Source organism: Muscardinus avellanarius (assembly GCF_963383645.1).
Source record: "Muscardinus avellanarius genome assembly, chromosome: 20".
NCBI lineage: Eukaryota > Metazoa > Chordata > Mammalia > Rodentia > Gliridae > Muscardinus > Muscardinus avellanarius.
Window position 1 is genome coordinate 2,256,121 of NC_137806.1, and position 21,706 is coordinate 2,277,826.

The 21,706-nt window shown below is 37.5% G+C and overlaps 1 protein-coding gene across 1 annotated transcript in view; it reads left to right on the top strand.

Moving 5' to 3' along the window:
• The window catches only part of MALRD1 (MAM and LDL receptor class A domain containing 1), a gene marked incomplete at both ends in the record, with an annotated part of 671,257 nt that overhangs the window by 126,406 nt on the left and 523,145 nt on the right, over positions 1 to 21,706 (top strand). The gene's annotated exons all lie outside the window — the stretch shown is intronic.

Consider the following 21,706-nt stretch of genomic DNA (forward strand, 5'->3'; position numbering starts at 1 on the left):
GTTACTTAATTTGCACGTCAAATGACCATGCATTAACATTCAAGTTTGAGAATCACTCAGAAGTTTTTGTTAGGAAACAGGACTTTAGGCCAGCCCAAAGCTTAAAACTTACCCTAAAATTCAATGTTTATATTCAAAATAATATTTCTAAATAAAAGATGGAGTTTGGTTAATTTTTTGACTAAGCTTTTTTGTAGAGAATCTCAAATAAAGGTTGTCATAAAAAGATTGTCATAAATATGGATGTGAAATAGCCAAATAGATGTTTTAGAAATTTAGCCATACTTTAGCTTCTGAGAGTTCACAGAAAGATTGTACACTGGGCATCCAGTTAGCTTGTAATTCTAATACTAACTGATGTTTCTCTCTGACCATTTCTCTCCTAAGTCTCAATTAATAAAAACGTGACCTAAAAACTGTCACACCTCACTCTGTCTAATCCCTATACACAGAAAATATTTGCGTGTGAAACCCAGGCACAGAATCCACTCTGCCGTTGTGCCTCCTACACAACATATTTAGCAAGTAGAAATCCAGTTCTCAGGAATTGGGTTAGGGAATTATTAAAAATTAATTCATAGCCAGGCATGGTGGCTCATGCTTGTAAGCATTCGGGAAGCTGAGACAGGAGGATCGTGGTTTGAGGACAAACTCAGCTACTACTTAGTGAGGTTCTTTGAAACTCAGTGAGACCCTGTTTCAAAATAAAGAATAAACATGGGTATGCATGTAGTTCTCTGATTTCAACCCCTTTGGAAAGATACTCAAGAGTGGTTTGCCAGAGTATATGGCGGATCCATTCCCAGTTTTTAAAGGATTTTCCACATTGATCTTCATAGTGGCTGAACTAGTTTGCACTCCACCAACAGTGTAAAAGAGTCCCTCTGTCCCCACATCCTTGCCCACGTTTGTTGTGATTTGCATTCTTTCTGCTTGCCACTCTGATTGGGATTAGATGAATCTCAGAGTAGTTTTATTTGTATCTTCCTGATGGCTAATGTTGTTGGACATTTTTTTCAGCTATCTACTGGCCATTTGTATCTCTTCTTTTGTGAAGTGTGTATTTAACTGAGTTGCCCATTTCTTGATTGGGTTGTTTGCTAGTGTAGAGTCTTTTGAGCTCTTATAAATTCTGGATATTAGTCCTCTATCAGAGTAGTGGCTAGTAAACATCTTCCATTCTGTAGGCTTTCTCTTTAGGTACTTGATGGCTTCCTTTGATGAGCAGAAACGTTTTAGGAGAACATTATGCTAAGTGAGATTAGCCAGGCACAGAAAGAGAAGGGACATATGTTTTCTCTAATATGCCCAAACTAGGGAGTATTAGAGATACCAGAGGGCCTTCAGGTAATGGAGGGGAAACCTCAGAAAATGTAGAAAAGAAGGGTAGGAGAGGAAGAAGGCTGAGGTTGATTAAATAGAGAAGCTACATTCAAATATGTATATAAATGTGAATGTAGCATGGTCAACCTGGACACTCATTGTTGGGAGGGGGAGGGGAAGCGAGAGGGGGAGGGCACCAATCACCGTGTGTGACACATTCAGTATGAGCCATATAAAAATAAAAAATGTCATGCTGTACACCACTAAAAGAAATGTATGTTAAAAAATGAAAGAATAAAAAATAGGGATGGGGGTATAGTTCGGAGGTAGAATGTCCCTGGGTTCCATGCCCAGTACTGCAAAAAATTTATGCCAGGAATGATGACACATGCCTGTAATCCTAGCTGAACCAGAAGGATCACAGCTTGAAAGTCATCCTCAGAAACGTGGCAAGGCCTTCTGCAACTTAGTAAGACCCTGTTTAGGAGGCGGAGACAGGAGAATCACGGGTCTTGGCCAGCCTCAGCTACTTAATGAGGCCCGTTGCAACTCAGTGAGACCCTGTCTCAAAAATAAAGACTAAAAAACAGGACTTGGGGTATATCTTAGAGATAGAATGTCCCTGAGTTCCAACCCAAGAACCTAAAAAAAATGAATGAATAAATAAATAAATGGGGCCAGGGGTATATATCAAAGGTAGAATACCCTTGCATTCAATCTCCAGTACAAAAAATTAATTTACTTTAAAAACTTCCTTTGTGACTCGATCAGATACAGTGATATATATTTGGATACATGTATATAGAACATAATGCTCAAATAGAGCAGGTAACCTTTCTCACACTCCATTTAATAAGCGTTTCATGAATACTTCATAATTGTGCTTATGCAGTACAGTGAGCTGTTTCACCCCATGAATACAGTGTGTGCTGACGAAATGAGAATGTTTAATATCGTGCTCTCTTTTTTATTTGTTGGCGTTTGGAGACTTTAAGCTCCTCTCTTTTAGTGATTCATAAGTTATGGAAGTTTATTGCAAAGTACATTCTACGATATGTAGAACACTAGATGTTACTACTAATTCTGTGTCTTGGTCCCCTCATTCCACCCCTCTTCCCCCCTCTGTCACCTTGTCACCCGTGCTTCAACCTCTAGTAATCTTCATGTATTCTGACAAGTTCCTTTAAGCATCCAGCCGTGAGGATTAACAGAGGGTATTCGTCTTTCTGAATCTTACTTTATAACATGGCCACCTCTACTTCCATCCATCTTGATTCAAGTGATAAGATATCATTCTTTTTATGGGCCAACTTTTTTTGCTGCTGGGGATTGAATATTTATGCGCCATTGATGGGCAACTGTTTCCTATTTTACCTATCGCGGGCAGTGACGTGCATTGACTTCATTAAGAATGTGTATCGATGTGCGGAATGAACTTTCCAAGTTCTGTGCAGCAAAACAGCAGATTTAGTGATTCGCATAATGAATCATGATGTTTTATTTCTTTATTTTTAATTTTTTAATTTTTAATTTTTTATTGGTGTATTATATTCATACAACTTATTGGGGTAAAAAACTTGTGTGTACAAACATGTACTCATCGCTGATTTAACCCCTACCCAAATCCCACCCCATTCCCTCCCCGTCCCTCCCTCCCTTGCTTGGCTTAGTGATTGACTTCAATATGTTTAAGTACATTGTGAGCTTTAGAGATTTTCCTCTTCCCCCCTCATTTCTCCTCCTTTAAGTTGTCTTGTTTGCTCCTCTTTTCTCCCTAACTCTCACATATTAGGGAAAGCATCTGATTTCTTATTTTTTGTGCCTGACTAATCTCACTTAGCATAATGTCCTCCAGTTCCATCCATTTCCCTGAAAATGATGTAATTGAGTTTTTTTTTTTTGATGACTGAGTAAAATTCCATTGTGTACATATCCCGCAGTTTTGTAATCCATTCATCTGTTGATGGACATCTTGGCTGCTTCCATAGTTTGGCTATGGTGAATTGTGCAGCTATGAACATAGATACACATGCATTAGTTTGGTAGTTTGGTTTCTTTTCTTTTGAGTAGATACCCAACAGTGGTATTGCTGGATCAAATGGTAGATTTGTTAAAGATCAACCAGCATTACCTTGTTTCTATGAATAATTAAACATTTCTTTTTCCTAATCAAATACCACATCACCAGAATTAGAGTAATAGGTAAGTATTAAAGTCAACGTTGGCCAGGTGTGGTGTCACATGCCTATAATCCCAGTACGTGGAAGGCTAAGAAGGATCACAGGTTTGAGGACAGCTTCTGCAATCTAGCATGACCCTGAGCAACTTAGTGAGACTCTGTTTTAAAATAAAAAGATAAAATAGGGCTGGGGTGTAGCTTGAAAGTAGAATGCCCCTGAATTCAATTCCCAACAGCAAAAAAAAAAAAAAAAAGTTGGCACTGAGTTGACATTAATGACATTGAAGAAAGTATAACTGGATAAACAGAGGACAGAAAGATGTGATAGACACTGTCCTCACCCGTTCTAAGGCTCATAGCCAACCCTCCTGTAACAACAACACAAAAAAGGTCAACACAAGAAAAGCAGAGCACACTTATTTAATGAACTTGTCATATGATCCTGGAGTCTTAAGAAATGAATACCTGATAACCCAGGAAAAACTATTTTTACGCACAGGTTGGATGAAGAATGGCCTTCACGTGGAAATGGGGTTGGCCGGAGGGTGGTGGGTGCTGTTGCAGGGGTTCTGGCAAGGCACATCTGTTCAGGTTCTTTTGGCTTCCCTGTGTAGTATTCCTTCCTGCTGCTTATGAGACAGTATTACTCTGGAGCGAAGGTCTTAAGATACTTTCAGGGAAGGTAGCTCAGAGAATTTTTCAATGGCCAAATCACACAGAAAGAAGGTCAGGATGCTTCTCGAGTGTTCTTGATCACCCTGCGCTCGAGTTCTTCAGGCTGTCATTTTTCTGAGCCCTGCCAGACTAAAAGTACAGGTAACAAAAAAATACTTTTTGGTACTAAGGAATAAAACCCAGGGGCATTCTACCTTTGAGCTCCATCCCCAGTCCTTTTTAAAATTTTTATTTTGAAACAGTCTTCCTAGGTTACTGAGTCTTGCTAAGTTGCTGAGGCTGACCTCAAACCCACAATCCTCCTGTCTTAGCCTTGCAAGTATTGGGATTATAGGCATACACCCTCTGCCTGTATGGGTAACATTTCATGTTATAACTAAAGTTAACCTTAGCCAGTCTCTTATCCTGCTGATGGGAAATTCAGAATTGATTTAGGTGTCTATCAATCCAAACACCAAATCACCTCATCTGACTAGGCTGAAATTACATAAATTATTCCTGAATGACCAATGCTTTTTATGTAAAAGGAAAAAAACATTTCTTATTTTATTTGCAATTATGTCCAATAAAGCGTCATAGAATCTCCTTTATGAATTTTAGTATTACTATTGAGCAGAAGTGAAAGGATAACTGGGATGGAGAGTTTTACAAATAGTCCTATTCCACAGACACACAGTTGTTTATTTTGGGGCAGAATGGCCAGGGGCTTACCTGACTTTAAATGAAGCTTTCATTTAAAGGCCTTAACTGGTATACCAAAGACCTCACCACTTCAGCGCCGTCTTAGAGCAGTAGCCTGATATTCACAATTACAACATGACACCCACAATGGAATAGCAAGCAGGGCCCTAATTTGATCTTTTGCCAATCGTCTTCAGTTTTAGCGTATTTAAAACCTAGCATTGATGGAGCCGTTGTGCGTTTATGCAGATCTCAGGTTGAAGCTGAATTTTCATCCCAGTAGAACACAGGCTGTATTTCTTTCATTCAGGCCTGCCATTTTATACTGAGTGCCCAAATGGAGTGGGCCAAGCCAGTTAGGAGTGAACATGCTGATTAATTCACCTAAGATTTATGATTTAAGATTTATGGTTTCCTCTCTGAATCTCAAGTGCTTGCTATCCAAAGAGTTCAGTGAAGATAGTTGTAATCAAGACCTCTAAAGGATAGGAATGACAGCTTGGCAAGACCGGGCCAGATTAGTTTTAACACATTGGTAGTGAACAAAGAAACCTCTTTAACTTTCAGTGTTGCTGCTTTGGAGTGTGAAATTTGAAACAAATACAAGATAAAACTCAAGAGAGAAGAATAAGGATGTATCCTAACAAGGCACAGATAGACAGTATTGCACTTACATCAGGTCTTTAAAATCGAATTTGCCAGGTGTGGCGCCTGTAATCCCAGAACATGGGAGGCTGAGACAGGAAGATCGCAGGTTTGTGGTCAGCCACAGCAATTTAGCGAGATCCTGTTTATAAAATAAATAAATAAATAAATAAATAAAGAAAGAAAGAAAGAAAGAAAGAAAGAAAGAAAGAAAGACTGGGGATGTATCCCAGAGGTAGAATGGTCCTGAATTCAATCCCCAGTACTGCAAAATAAATATGTAAATAAAATAGTCAAAATTCATAGAATTAGAGCTGGGCGTGGTGGCACATGCTTGTAATCCCAGCATTCAGGAGGATCGCGCAGGTTCGAAGCCAGCCACGCTGGCATAAGAGACCCTGTTTCGAAAATATAAAATAGGTCTGGGAGTGTAGCCCGGAGGTAGAAGGGCTTCCAGGATCCCCAGTACCACCAAAAAAAAAACCAAAAAAAAAAAACCAAAAAAAACCCCAAAACTATAAATCAAATCTATCTCTACATACTTTTAAATATTTGAAAATCCTTCTATTTTTTTTTCTTTTCTCAAGCAGATTATCTATTTTTGTATTCTGCCTGTAATCCCAGTACTTGGGGAACTGAGACAGGAAGATCAAAAGTTAAAGAACAGCTTCAGTAATTTAGTGCGACCCCATTTCAAAATAAAAATAAAATAGGATGAGGGGTGTGAAAACTTGCAGCTTAATTGGCTAATACACACACAGTAACAATGTGAGATGATCCATATGTTAATTGATTTTTCTATAGTAACTACTAACTATAGGTGTTCTATAACATTGAGTCATTTATTTAAGTATATGTACTAAAGTTTGTTTTAAAAATTACAAAAATAAACTTATTATGTAAAAATACTTTAACAGTGTTGTATCATAAATATAACTAAAACAGAAATATAAACAAATACCTATCATAGTTTGGGAGAGTTGGAGAATGAAATCAATAGAAAGTAAATTATTCATCTACAGGAATTCCCTAAAATGTTTTACATTTCTCTTACTATATATTTATGGAATGCTCTGCCAAGAATTAGTGTTTCTAAGCTTGTCTTTGAAACATATTATCACTGATCAATGTTTGTGATTGAAAAACATTATATAAAGTATTTAGTCATCAACACAAATCTGCAAGGTTAGCACTTTTATCTTCATTTTATATTATGTACATGTCCAAATACATGTCCAAATATATGTACATGAACAAATCCCACTGTTTTATGCAATCATAATACACCAATAAAGTATTTTTTAAAACTATATTAGTAATCTCAACAGTGAAATAATAAAAGAACAAAAATTTAAAATAAAGAACAAAAACATGAAGAATTATGTAGCAAAAAAAGTAGTTAACTACAAAAAGAAGTAAAATAATAATAAAGGAAGAATTAGCTTCCAGAGCTGAGACAGAGTAACAAAGGACAGAGCATGGGGTGAGCCTGCCTTTCATATCCCGACACTGAGGCAGACCTTATTCTGAGATGGGGCCCACTGTAAGGGAGAGATGTTTTTTGGGATGTCATGGACCAGATGAGTCCTAGCCAGTGAGCCAAGGAATGAGTTATTCTTAAAGCTGCTTGGAAAACTCACTGAAGGGTTCCTGCAACTGGGTCTCTTTACATTGCAGGCAGTCATGGTATAGGAGCCCCAAGACACACACACACACACACACACACACACACACACACACACACACACTAAAGAATAGAGCTCTTCCTTTATTTCTAACAAAGCCTGGCTATTGAAAGGAGAAATGATCATAAGGTCCAGTTCAAGCACTTCAAAGAAGGGAAGATTTGGAGTAGAGATATAACTAATGTATAATTGGTACATTTGCTTGATGCTACATAATCCAGAACTGGTGGAAACCCATTTATTTTATTTTATATTTTAGTGCTGAGAATTTAACCCAGGGACAGTCTACCTCCAAGCTACACCTATAGTCTTTATTTATTTATTTTTTTTGTTTTGAAACAAGGTCTTGCTAGGTTTCTCAGTTTTATTATATTGTTCAGGCTATCTTTGAACTTGTGGTCTTCATGTCTCAGCCTCCAATTATTGGGATTATAGGCATGCACCACCACGTCCTGATGGTGGAATTTCATTTAAAACCCAGACAGTCTGTCTTCAGAAACGCCCCTCTTTTTTGTGGTACTGGTCATGAAACCTAGGAGCATTCTACACCTGAGCTACAATCCCAGCCCAATTTTATTCTTTTTTTTTCTTGGAAAAAGGGTCTGCCTAAGTTGTGGAGGGCCTCACTAAGTATCTGAGGATGGCTACAAACCAGATCCTCCTGTCTCAGCCTCTCAATCTGGGATTTCAAGTTTGCGCCACCACCTCTGGGTAGAAACTGCCCTCTTAGCACATTGCACATTGTACATCACTTTTTCTATCCTGAACTTTCTATCCTTTCAAGGTTAGTAGGACACAGAGGATGGTGTTGTCCTAAAACTATAAAGAGTTGTCATCATCATAAGTTTAAGCAATAGGAAGTAAGAAGCCATTATCAAACATCCACTTTTTGAGGAGAAACCATGTTCTGGGGTGTCTAGGTTGCTCTACAATCCCTGTATAGTAAATGCTGTCTGGAATTTTAAGGAACTAGTATTATTTAAAAAAATAAAACCTAGTCTTTTATTTTGCTAATCACATCACATCTTATATATCTAGAATGACCTGAATTACTTTCAAATTTTCTAGTGTTTTTCAGAGCCATCAAAGGGTTTTACAGACATGAAATAACAAAAAAAAAATCACTATTTGTACAATAGAATCACAATCGTAGTGAATCAAGTTAAAAGAATTAGTCAATGAGCCAGGAGTGGTGGCACACACTTTTAATCCCAGTACTTGGGGGTCTGAGATAGGAGGATCCTAGGTTCAAAGCCAGCCTTAGCAACTTAATGAGGCTCCCAGCAACCTAGTGAGACCCTATTTCCAAATAAGAAATAAAATATGGCTGGAAGTGTGTGTGTGGGGGGGATAGCTTGGCTCAATCCCTAGCACCAAGAAAAAAAAGAGCAAGTAAAATCCAAGATTCTAAATTCTTATTTTGATTTTGTTGTTGTTGGAGAGCTAATTTTATTCTTCCCTGAATCTATTATTCATAGAAATGCTAATTCTTTATTCAGTTTTCACAAATTTTTTCACTAAAGATTTTGGCACTGAGGTGGCATGAGGTAATGATATAGTGAAGAATTTATAATGAGTTTTTTTTTCTCTCTACAGTAAAAAGATTAAAAGGAATCATATGGATTTTAGGCTGAAATTTTAGCATTATAACTAGCATATTAATTTTTCATGGACAAAATCAGTGCTTTCAAAAAGCTATTTTTCCCCTCAAGAATAAAAGAGGCAATGTCACCCTCAAGATTTTTATCTATTAATATAAAACCTCCTGAAATGGAATGTTTATATTAAAGAAATTTTAAAATTTAACATTTTAATGTAATTTACTCTAGTGTTTATCTCACTTTCACCACTGTCTTTAACTCAGTTTGACATTTTTCTTTTAGACACATCTGATTTTGGCCTATCTGAAAAAAATTATTAAGCTTACTAATAATATAGGTATTTTTTCACTTTATAATGCATTTGTTTTTAATTTTTTTAATTAAATTTTTTTATTTTATACATTTTATTGAAAATAAATGGTATACATTTAAACTGTACTTCATGCCCCCCACCCCCATTTTCCCTTCCCCACCTCCCACCAATGATTGTCAAGGGTAACCATGCTATATTCATACTTTTACACATATTCGATGTCGACCTTCATTAATCAAGTTTAGCCTTCATCCTCTCCTAGCTTTCCATTCAAACTTTGCTGAGGTTTCCCTTCCATTATCTGGAGAACCTCTGGTATCCCCTATGCTCCCTAGTTTGGGCATATTAGAGGAAAGATAGGTCTCTTTTCCTTCTGTGCTTGCAGAACATTGCAGAACATTATCACTGTAGGTAGTGAATCTTAGATTACCTCCTTATGTTGATTTGAGGTTCCCTTTAGAATATTCATTTGAAGAAACCTGAAAGTTCCATCATTGTATTGCAAATAACAATTCAATTCTTTATGGCTAAGTAGAACTCCATGTGTTTGTATGTGTGCGTGTGTGTATGTATATGTACATGCATATGTATATGTATGTATGTATGTATATCACCTTCTCTTTTATCTAGTCATCTGTTGATGGGCACCTATGCTGGTTCCTTGGTTTGGCTGTCTTGAATTGTGCTGCAATAGACATGCATATGCATGTATTGCTATACCATGCTGACTTTTATTCTTTTGGATAAATACTAAGGAGTGCTATATCTGGGTTATATGGTGATTTACTTCCTCATCTTCTAAGGAATCTCCAGGCTGATTTTATGTCATTACATAATTTACAGTCCCACAGTAATGTGGAAGTGATCTTTTTTCTTAACATCCTCACCAGCATTTAATTATTTGTAGTCTTGATGATTACTATTCTAACTGAAGTGCTATAAAACCTGCAGTGTAGTTTTGGTTTGCATTTCCCGGAATGCTAAACATATTGAACATTTTTTCACATATTTGTTGGGCATTTTTATTTCTTCTTTTGAAAAATGCCTGTTTAATTCAGTTGTACATTTATCGACTCAGTTGTTTATTTGGTGTTCAGTCTTTACAATTCTTTATGTATTGTGGATATTAACCCACTGTTGGAAGAGCCGCTGGTAAAATTTTTCTCCTATAAGTTGCCTTTTTGTCTTCTGTTTATCTTGCTTTTCAATGGATGCTTTCCCATTTATTTATTCTTGGTACTATTTTCCAAGCCCTAAGAGTTTTACTGAGGATGTTGTTTGCTGTGTCTATATGTTGGAGTGTTAGTTGGCCCTATGTTTTCTTCTGTCAGTTGCAAAGTTTCTGGTCTTAATTCCTAGGTCTTGGATTCATTTTGAGTTCACTTGTGCAGGTTGAGGGATCAAGCTTCATTATATTGGAGAAAAGACAGCATTTTAAACAAACGGTATGAGGAAAACTGACAGTTACCCAGAGCATAGACTAACTAATTCATAGCTAAGTACAGCAAAGCACAAAGAATTTTAAATTCCCTTCTGCTGTGACAAAATTTGGGGTAAAGGTAGGCCTATTAAGCAAATCTCATGGCTCATTTTTATTTTTCCTACTAATCTTCAAGGACGTTTCAATTTGTATTACTCTCAAATAATACCAAGAATTTTTATTTCAGTACTGTTTTCAAAAATTTTCATTGTTTGTATAGTATATATAGAAAATTGTTCTCTTAACAAGGATTCTAGTAAGAGACTCTAAACATATGGAAAGAGGCCACCAATTACTTTATTCCAATAAAATCCTATTAAAAATAATGACAGTAACTAGCACCTGCTAGAAGGAATGGTATAGAGGATGCCAAAAGGTTGTTTATTTTTTTAATGAAATAGTTTATATTGATTCACAGTTCTGGAGCTTTCAGTGCAAGAGCAAGTGGCTTCATGGGTTTGCACGTGGGAGTGTTCAATTTTGGTCCATAAAACAAAGATAGAGGACTGGCTAGGTCCCAGAGTGCTTTGACACATGCCAGTGATGTAAGATTTTCCCACAAGGTCCATAGTATCTCCCAGTGCTAACAGGTTGGAGACCAAGGCTTTACAAATAAAACTTTGGTGGACACTCATCCAAACTATAGAACTAGAATTTTATTTTTATCCCGTATTTGAGTTCTGCCTTTTAAAAATAATATATATATATATATATATATAATCTTATTACATATATATGTAATCTTGAAGAACATTATATATGTTATATATATATACACATATATATTATTTATTCAGGTAATGTTTTTTTCAGATTTATATACTTCTTTATTTTATTTATTCATTTCTTTTTTTATAGATTCTTTTGGAATTGTTTTCCTTTTTTCTGAAGCCTGATACTTCATATTATATGGTCTTTAGGTGGCAAATTGTCACTTTTTTTAATCTCCAAATATTTTTATTTTATTCTCAAGAGCATTTATTTGGCATAGATTTTTCTGGGTTAATAAACATTCTCCATCGTGAACTTTGAAGGTAATGTTTTTCAGTTGCCTGGTTTCTTCTTTCTTTATTGAGTGCATTGTAAGTATACATCATATTAGGGCACAGAGTATTAGAAAATTGCATGCTCACGGTTTTGTTATCCTTCACACACACCACCCTGCAAGTGTTTGAGATTGGCATTGGCAATTTTGTCTGCATTCACAGCATTATTTGCATTATTCCATTATTTACAACTCTGCACCCTCCTTCCCTAATCACCCTCAGTCACTCTCATGTATATGATGTTGCCCTTATTGCCAGTATCTCTCTACCTTCCACAGATAAGAGAGAACTCATATCTACTTGTTCTTCGGGACAGGGTGTACCCACTTACCATGATTTTCTTGAGTCCCATCCATTCTTCTGCAAATAAGTGAATTTTGTTCTTCTTTATAACGGAGTAAAATTTTATGGTGTCTATATGCCAAAGTTCTGTGACTCATTCATCTGTTGAATTATCTGGGCTGGTTCCATGATTTGGCTATTGTAAGTTGTACAGCTATGAACATGTGTATGCGTGTATGATTACAATATTCTGGTTTCATTTTCTTTGGGAAGATACCCAAGAGTGCCATTGCTGGGTCACATGGTAGTTCCATTCCCAGTCTTCTGAGAAACCTCCGCACTGACTTCCGGAGCAGCTGTAATAGTTTGCAGTTCCGCCAACAGTGTAATAGAGTTCCGGTTTCCCCACATGCTTGCCAGGATTTATTGTCTGGGTTTTGATGACTGCCATCTTCACTGGAGTAAGATAGAATCTCAGCCTAGTTTGATTTGAATTTATCTGATTGCTAAATATGGTGAACATTTTTTTCATACATTTATATTTCTTTTTTTCAAAGTATCTGCTCAGGACTGATTTTTCTATGTCTGTGAGATGAACGGGATGCTGCAACAGTTGATCTATTGGGTTTAGTTATTTTTTCTTCATGGAATCCATGCCCGAATCTGTAAAATATAGAAGTTTAGGTACCTCATTTACCGTTCCTTTGGTATTTAATGTTTTTACCTTAGGCTTGGCAGGGTAGCGCATTTGCTACTGGTAGACTTTTGAAGGTCGTAGGACTTAGAACCACGGTGGTGGCACAGCATTGTCACCTATTGTGATGTTTTTCAAAGGATGACATTCTGTGGCCAAGCCCAAAGAGCTGTTTAATCTTAATTATCAACCACACTAAGAATTCTGGACATTATACTACGTAATGGCATAAATCAAGTGAGAAAGTAGGCTATGATACTCTCTAAACTTTACTCTTAAATAATTTCCTCTTAATTATTTACTCTTAATAATTTCCCAGATAATGAAATTATCTGGGAAATAAATAAATAAATAAATAAATAAATAAGGCTCTTTTCTTGTTGGGGCTTGTTGCCAATTTAGAAGAGACTGAAATTTACAATAAATGAATGTTATGTGAAATTTTAGAAGATATGTATGATAGAAAATTTCAGCAGGATAAGAGAAATTGGGAAATGTGAAGGACTTTGCAATTTTCAATAGTGTCTTTAGAGGCCTCAGTGAGAGCGGGGGTATGGTGGTGCACATCTCTAATTCTAATAGTTAAGATTAAGACAGGAGGATCATAGAATCGAGGTCAGCCTCAGCAATTTAGTGAGACCCTGTTTGCAGGGTCTGAGCGAGATGGAATGTTTCTGGGTACATTCAGCACTAAAAAGAAAGCGCCCTGTGTGCTCTTCCCAAGCACCCAAGGTTAAGAACCACAGCTCTAGAAGGACTGCTCTTCCTAGCTTCAGTTCTCAGACCCCGTTTCCTTTTATCTTTTGCCACAACCAGTTCCCCTGTCACATGGGGAAGAAAATGGAATGCTATCTTCAGATTGTTGAAAGAAAATACTTGCCAGTGAATTACTTTTCACATGCTACCCAGTGTGTTTGTTTTATCTTAGTCTCTATTAATTTTATATCTATACAACAAATTACGGCCAGTGTAATGACAAAATAGTGCTTAACTTAAACAATGCCAGTTTATTACAGTTGGCTTCCTGTAGGTACCTACAGGTTCTGCATCTGTTGATTGAATTAAATGCAGATCAAACTATCTGTATAAAAACAGTGCATATATTGAACATGTACAGACTTTTTTCTTTGACATTATTCCCCAAACAATACGATATAACAGCTATTTACATAGTATTTACTTCAGGTATTATAGATGATCTGAGATGATTCCAAGTGTGTGGGAAGATGTGTGTAAGTGATATGTCAATGCTAGGTGATTTTATATACGGAATTTGAGCACTTGAGGATTTCTGTTTGGGGAATAGGAAAGGTGGGAGACAGGTGGCTCTCTAGGTCAGAAGCATATAACAGGACTTGGTTCTCTGCTGCTTCTCACAAGGCTGTATACCAGAGGCCCATCTAAATGACTCTCCTCTGCAGGAAATGAGAAAAACCTACTTCCAGTCTGCTTTTTGTGCCTGCAAGAGTCAGGTCCTTGTTCTAGTTCTTGCTGACTGCTCGGGGAAGTCGTCTCTCTGAAGCTTCTTATATTCCTTCCCATGTGGCCCCTCCATCTAAAAACCAGCAATGTTATGCCAAGTATTTCTAATCTATGCTTGCTCATATTTTTATTGTGATATAGAAATTTATGTAATCCTTAGTGATTTTTCTTTTCTGTGGTACTGGGGATGGAGCCCAGAGGCATTCTACCTCAAAGTTACACCCGCAGCCCTATTTTTTATTCTTTATTTTGAAACAGAGTCTCACTGTGTTCACCTTTCCGTGTGCATATTGGCCATCTGTCTATCTTCTTTGGAAAAAATTTAATTGTCCTCTACCAAGTGTGCAGTGATATCATTCCATTGAAACCACAGGAAATGATTTACTGAGCTAACTCTCATCAGTTAAGCAGTGTACAATATCATCATCTTAATGTTCTGATTAGGTTTGGATGAGGCTTCTGATGGTGGTGCGTTAGGTGCAGCTCTAAGGTATGATTCCTTTCATTTGTTGAATTGTGAGACTGGAGACAAGTTATGTGCCTCCGTCTAACACCCGATAGTAGGACAAGAAAAGGGTGCCGATGGACACCTTGGTTAGAAATGGAAGAGGTGTCTATGGAAGGTAAACAGAGGTCAATGGTGGAAAGCAATTTTGAAATCTAGTAGCAGTTTTCTGATTAAATTCTAAGACCTGAATTTTGGGCTCTGCCATCTGACTTTTGATCCTAAAAACACAATCCTTGATTTTATCATCTGAATTGTTCTTCCTTTCTAATGGATGGCAGCATATGCTTTCTACCAAGATCTAGAACCCCTCAATTCAAACAACTGATTAGCTAATCATCACTTCTTATTTTTCTAGTATTTTCCCTCTCCTATCACAATTCCAACAATACATCAGTATTACCAACATCTGCAACCCACTGATCATACCAACACTCTACTGTCTAATGCCCTTATCTCTTCACAAACTCACTTCCTTTCTTGTGCAGATTGAATTTCATGGTCTGTGTTTTGTGTGTGTTGTACTGGAGATGGAACCCAGGGACGTTCTACCTCCGAGCTACAACCCCAGCCCTAAGTTTTGGTCATTTTTTGTTTGTTTGCAGTACTGGGGATGGAACCCAGGGGCATCTACCTCCAAGCTACACCTCTAGCCCTATTTTATTCTTTATTTTGAAACAGGGTCTCATTAAGTTGTAGAGGGCCTCACTAAATAGCTGAGGCTGGAGTGAACCTTGATCCTCCTATCTTAGCCTCCCAAATGCTGGGATTAAAGCGTGCACCACCATGCCCCACTTCATGGTCTAATATTTTTACAACTGCCTTACACTGACCTGCAATCACCTTGCTATCTTCTTCTGTATCATATCCAGTAAATTACCAACTGATTTAAATGTAGATAAACAGCCACTCAAAGTCAGAATCACATCGCTGAATGTGCTGGAGAAGCAGTCATCCCCTGTTCTCCCTTTAAATTGGTGATCGCTGCCTTACAGTAGCTACTCAGGCTGAGCAGTGATTGTATTTTATTTCCCCAATCCATTTTCTCTCCTACTTTTCTCAATGAATAAAGCCTATTTCTTTCTGTTTTATTGAAAATCCATTTTATTTGTTGCTAGCCTCCTCAGATGATATGATATCCTGTTTCACTGAGAAAACAGAGATACCAGAAAAAGGGTTTTATGAGCTTTAAAACTGTTCCTGCCCACGTATAAATTCTATTCTTTCTCTTGTACCTTGAGTAAACTGTACCTACCCTACCAAAAAAAAAAAAAGGTCCTTGAAGTAATGAAGCATTCAGTGTTTTTCGCCTTTCTCTTCTGAGTCTCTTAACTACAATGCAGCCAGGCCCCTGTTCTCACAGTTCAACCGAAACTGACCTCACATGGTCACCAACAATTTAGGTCCAGTGTCCAATTTAGGTTCAGCGTCCATTCTTAATGCTCTTCAATAGAATTTAATGCAAATGATATCACCTTTCTTATTAAAGAACTTACTTGTCTTCTATGATACCAAGTATGACTTCAGCTGGGACTTTTCCTCTGAACTCTGGATTCATGTGTCTAGGCATTTACTTGACATGTTTACTGAAATACCTAACATGAATATCAAATAGAGCATACCTAAAGTTAAGATAAAAAATTAAGGCCCTCTTCTCTCAATTGCCCCCAACACCCACTTCTTCCCAGTCTTAGCTATTTCACAAATAATACTTCCACTGTTTCAAATGCTTCGATCAAAGACTTAGAAATAACACAAACTCACCCTCCCTTATTATCCTCATCCTACATCAATTAGCTCTATCGTGTCTAATTTCAAAATATGCCCGGAGTTGTTGCTTTTTACCTTTATTTCTGCCTCCAGGCCCAGTCCGCTATCATTTGTTACCTGGATTTTTGCAGTATCCATCTGCTTTCATTTTTGTTCCCCATCCCATTTGGGGTATTTCTGCAATAGAGCAGCTGCAGTGACTCAGGGAAGTCTGATTTTGTTATTCTTCTGCTTGAAACGTCCCAGTTGTTTCTCATCTCATTCAAAGTCAAAGCAAACACATTTCAGTGGCCTCTGATTCGAGTTTCTACCATTGTCCTCTCTCCCACAGTCTTAAGACACCCCGTGGCTTCGATGATTCTGGAACACAAGCTGCGGTTGTGCTCTGCAGGCTCTTGGCCTTGCTGGCCCTTCTCCTGTGGGTACAATTCATGGCACACAGCAGCTAGCTTTTGCTCTTGTCTACCTCCTTCAGGTGTTTGACGGATTGCCCTATTTACCTATTTTTTTTCTAAATTTTTTTCTTGATTCTGTTCTATAAAATCAAAATACTTCTAAATAACATACTTTCCTACCTTAATTTATTCTTCCTAGCAGTATTATGGTTAAGAGGGTAACACAGCTTATTTATCTTGTTTGTTGTTTTTATTTTTACTATCTCCCCTAATATCACCCAACTCCCATATGTAAAACATATAAGGACAGATTTTTTCCTGTTTTCCCCCCATTTCTATATTCTTGGACCCTATGCCTGTATAGACAGGTAACATGTACTCAATACACTTTTGGCAAGTGAATATTGAATGAACGAATGACTGAATGAGCATGAGATAGTTAAATGATTATAATTGCCTATTTGCTCATAAGCTTCCCATACTCAATTTTAAGTTCCTTCATGGTGGTCCACATATAGTATTTAATGCAGCATCTGTCAAGTGTAGTGAAGGGCCTAACGTTTTAGCTTACACTTGGTTAATAAGTGAGTCTGCTAGAGTTCCATAGCTCCAGGGCGAAGAGGCAGACTCTCGGGTCACAAAGAAAAGGCTTGATTGTTAATGACAGAGCAAACAGCGTGGGGATGATGTTTGTTGACTGGTACTCGCCTCACCTGAGTTTTCCATGAATAGGACAATACAGAGATGGCCGTGTGTGTGTATGGATGAAGCGGTTTGATCGCAGCGAAGGAAGGCTGAGTTTATGAAACCCAAATCTTTTACACTGGGTTGCAAACAGACTTGTTTGAGCGTTGCTTTGGAGGGAGGCATCATCTTTACTGTACAGGATAATAGCTTGCCCCCTCTCGTAGAGACAGTCACTATATCTTTTTCCTGTCTGTTAGCTCTTTATCCTGGAAAGGACAGTCTAGGGCAAAGAGGAAGTTAATGGCTATACTTATACATGACGTGCAGAAAGATGAGAGACACATGAAGAAATTTCCCAATAGTGCTTGCACTGATCTAGATAGTAGGAGATCTTTTAAACCATATGTAGAATAGCACAATGAATTATTATTATTTACAATGCAAAAATCTTAAATATCAAGTGTTATTTTGTTGTTTATGCGTTGGTATCCTTTAACATATTTAATGATTTTTATGCATTTATATGTACATATTTTTCATTCCGTGGTACCTTTTCAAATACTCCCTTACTATTATTTATTGTTTTAAACAATGAATATTAACTATTGATGAAGTGCAGAGTTCAGTTTCTCCAACCTTATCATAACTCCAAACATACAGCAATTTAAAGGCATAAAAAGAATTACATAGTAGAGAACACGCCCTAAAATAGGAACTATAGTATTAATGCATTTGAAATTTATAACAATTGCCTAATCAAAGCACAACCTCAATGAACTTAAGCCAACACAGTGGAACATTCAATTATCTTCTGTCCTTCATGCACTTTTTAGGAGGATCATAGACTGTAAAGGGAAACTGTTAAAATGAGCAAGGGAGCCAAAGGTGGTGGTCCATGCCCATCAATCCCACTTCTTGGGAGGATGAGACAGGAGAATCACAGGTTTGATGCCAGCCTCAGCAACTCAACGAGGACTTCAGCAATTTAGTGGGATTTTTGTTTCAAAATAAAAAATAAACTTGAGGTGGGAGTGTAACTCACAGGTAGACCAACCCTAGATTCCATTCCAAAAGGAAGAAAACATATTGTATATAGCTCAAAATCTTCTAGAGTGTGTCTCTTGATACACATGTTTAGATTTTTTAATTTTCCATTAAATATACATAGCTCAGTTCCCAGCATTAATAGTTGTTGAAAATGGTTCTTATTACTTATTTAGCTAGTAGGAACCTTATACTTATAAGAGCAGAGGCTTCGACATCAGGTTGAGGTTGAAAGGAGCACTGAAAAATTTTATCATTCCACTTCCACCCTTCCATCTCTCATACCTAAAATGGGGGCAGTCGTGTTTTCCTAGGTATTTCCTGAGGATTAATAAGCTAGCATACAGCAGTCATTGTATCATTCTTCTACGATGATGTTTTAATGTTCCCCGCACTGCACTGATATCTTCTCTGGTCTTTATCTCTCTGTAAGCCAAATAGCAGCCCTTGTCTGTGCTCTAGGTTCTAAGTTTTTAAAATTAGCACTCTTAGCCAGGTGTGGTGGCACACGCTTGTAATCCCAGCATTTGGGAGGCTGAGATAGGAGGATCGCAGTTTGTGGATAACCTCAGCTAATTAATGAGGCCCTTTGCAACTCAGTGAGACCCTGTTTCAAAATAGAGAATAAAAAAATAGGGCTGGGCTGTAGCTAGGAGGTAGAATACCCCTGGGTTCCATCCCCAGTACTGAAAAAAAAAACAAACAAACAATAACAATAACAAAAACAAAACCAAAAAAACCTAAATACTGTTGTCTTCAGCACCTTTAGCTCAACGCAGGCATCTTAAAGAAACAAGAGAACTTGGCATTCAACCATACGATGTGTATAAGAAACATTTCCTCTTATGAAATGCTAAGTCTTTTGTGAGGCCCACATCGCCTGCTCTCCCTTCTGTACATTTCTGTGTTTGTTCCTTAAAAATAAACCTCAATAGGACCATAGGACCATCCATGTCTTCAGAGAAGTTTTGAGAGGGTGACTTTGAGAGGAAACAAGAGCCGGTTCTGGGCTCTTTCTTTTATCAGCTTCTAATTTCTTTCTCCTTCTTTCACCCCAGTGAAAGGCTGGTCTGTCCACATTCACCGTTTCAATAAGGCAGGGGTAGACCTGTCAGTCCACCCATACCTCCTACTGCCTTTCCTCAGGGGCAACTAATGCCATTCTATCTAATATTGGCCACTCAGGTTATTAGTCTCGCAATAATTAAAAGTCACTCTAGAATCATTAGCTTTCTATTTGTAGCAATAGTCTAGAGAAACTTTCTGAAATTCTGTCAACAGGCATTCAATTATGATTATAACAGCTCTGAGCATAAAGCTTCCTACACACTGACCTCCGTCTAAGTGCTGACCCCAGTCGTTATTTCAAATGCTGATGCTTCTGGTGATGGTAACTGAGGAAGTCAGAAATGTTTCAGAAACAGTGAAAAAATCCTTCAACCTCAACAATGAAAGCACATCCAGGGCGCTGCATTTCTCAGTCACAAATGGATGATGGTGCACGGTTTCCCATGGCTTTTCTAGTGAGGAATGTATTCACTTATGGCCAGCTCAGCGGTTAATTTCATTGTTTATTATAGTTATGATTAATTGAGGTTTTTAAAATGTGTATAGAAGTTTATAGAGGAATAGTATATTTAAAAAGAATATTTGATTTTTAACAGCATTTTCTGTTAAAAATCACTATCATTTGAATATATATATTCAAATATATATTATTTATTTATTTATTTATTTATTTATTTATTTATTTATTTGGTGGTACTGGGGTTCCTGGAAGCCCTTCTACCTCTGGGCTATACTCCCAGACCTATTTTTTATATTTTTATTTGAAAACAGGGTCCTTAAACCAGTGCAGCATGCTTCGAACCTGCGCAATCCTCCTGTCTCCGCCTCCCAAGCGCAGGGATTACAAGCCTGCGCCACCATGCCCGGCTTGAAAAAATATTTTTAATCAACCCATAAATTGTATGTATTTGTGGGTTACCATGCAGTATTTCAATACCTGCATACAGTGTGTGACATTCAAATCAAGGCAAGCAGCTCTGTTTTCTTAAACAATTATTATACTTGTGGTAGAAACATTAAAACCCTCTTCCTATTGAAATATACAGCAAATTATATATTTAAATATACTTTCATTGGTACAATATAGCCTTACATCATTATGTAGTTCAGAGTGACAGGGACATACATGCACATGGTGAATTATATTTACCTGTAGCCACCCTCCTGGGGTGCAATAGCACACCACAGATTTTTACTGCTATCTAAATAAAACATACTACTCACTGCAAAAGCTTTCTCCAGCCTCCAGTAACCACCCTTACATGCTCAGCTCTTACGAGTTTGGCTTCTGACATTCCACACAAGGAAGAGGAACTCGTGCAGTATTTGTTTCTCTGTGCCTGGCTGTCATTTCTTGACTATTGTGAACAGTGCTGCAGTCCACATGGGGATGGGGATGCTTCTTTGACATCATAAAAAATAAGACACTCTCTTTATTTATTATTATTGTTTATTATTATTATTATTATTATTATTATTATTAATTATTATTATTATTGGTGGTACTGGGGTTCCTGGGAGCCCTTCTACCTCTGGGCTACACTCTCAGACCTATTTTATATTTTTACTTGGAAACAGGGTCTTTTAAGTCAGCGAGGCTGGCTCTGAACCAGCGCGATCCTCCTGTCTCCGCCTCCCAAGCACAGGGATTACAAGCGTGCGCCACCATGCCCGGCTGTCACTGTCTTTAAGGGCTCTATCTAAGAGAACTACAAAGTTGTCGCAGTGCTTTTCAAAAGGTCTCACTACCATTTGAATAGCCTTCGTATCTACAGCAGCGTCTCTCTGGGTAGCAGATGATCAGGTTTCCTTTTCGGTAGCTAGGTGGGGTGTGTGATGTTCAAATCAACGTTAGCATTGATTGTCTCAAACATTTATCGTATTTGTGGTACAAACATTAAGACTCTTCTGTAGAAATACATGGCCAATTATATCTATAGCCAGCCTTCCTAGAAACAACTCATTTCTGTCTTTGTGCAACAGAAACTTCTAGACTGTGTTCTGCACGTTGTCTGAAATAGGAATCAAACACTTGCTTCCGAGAGATAGAAATGATATCTGCATACTTTGAAACCAATGTAATTCATGTATATTTATGTGCTATCCTATATTTTATACTCTGAATAGAGATAAGCTGTAAAAGTAAGATTA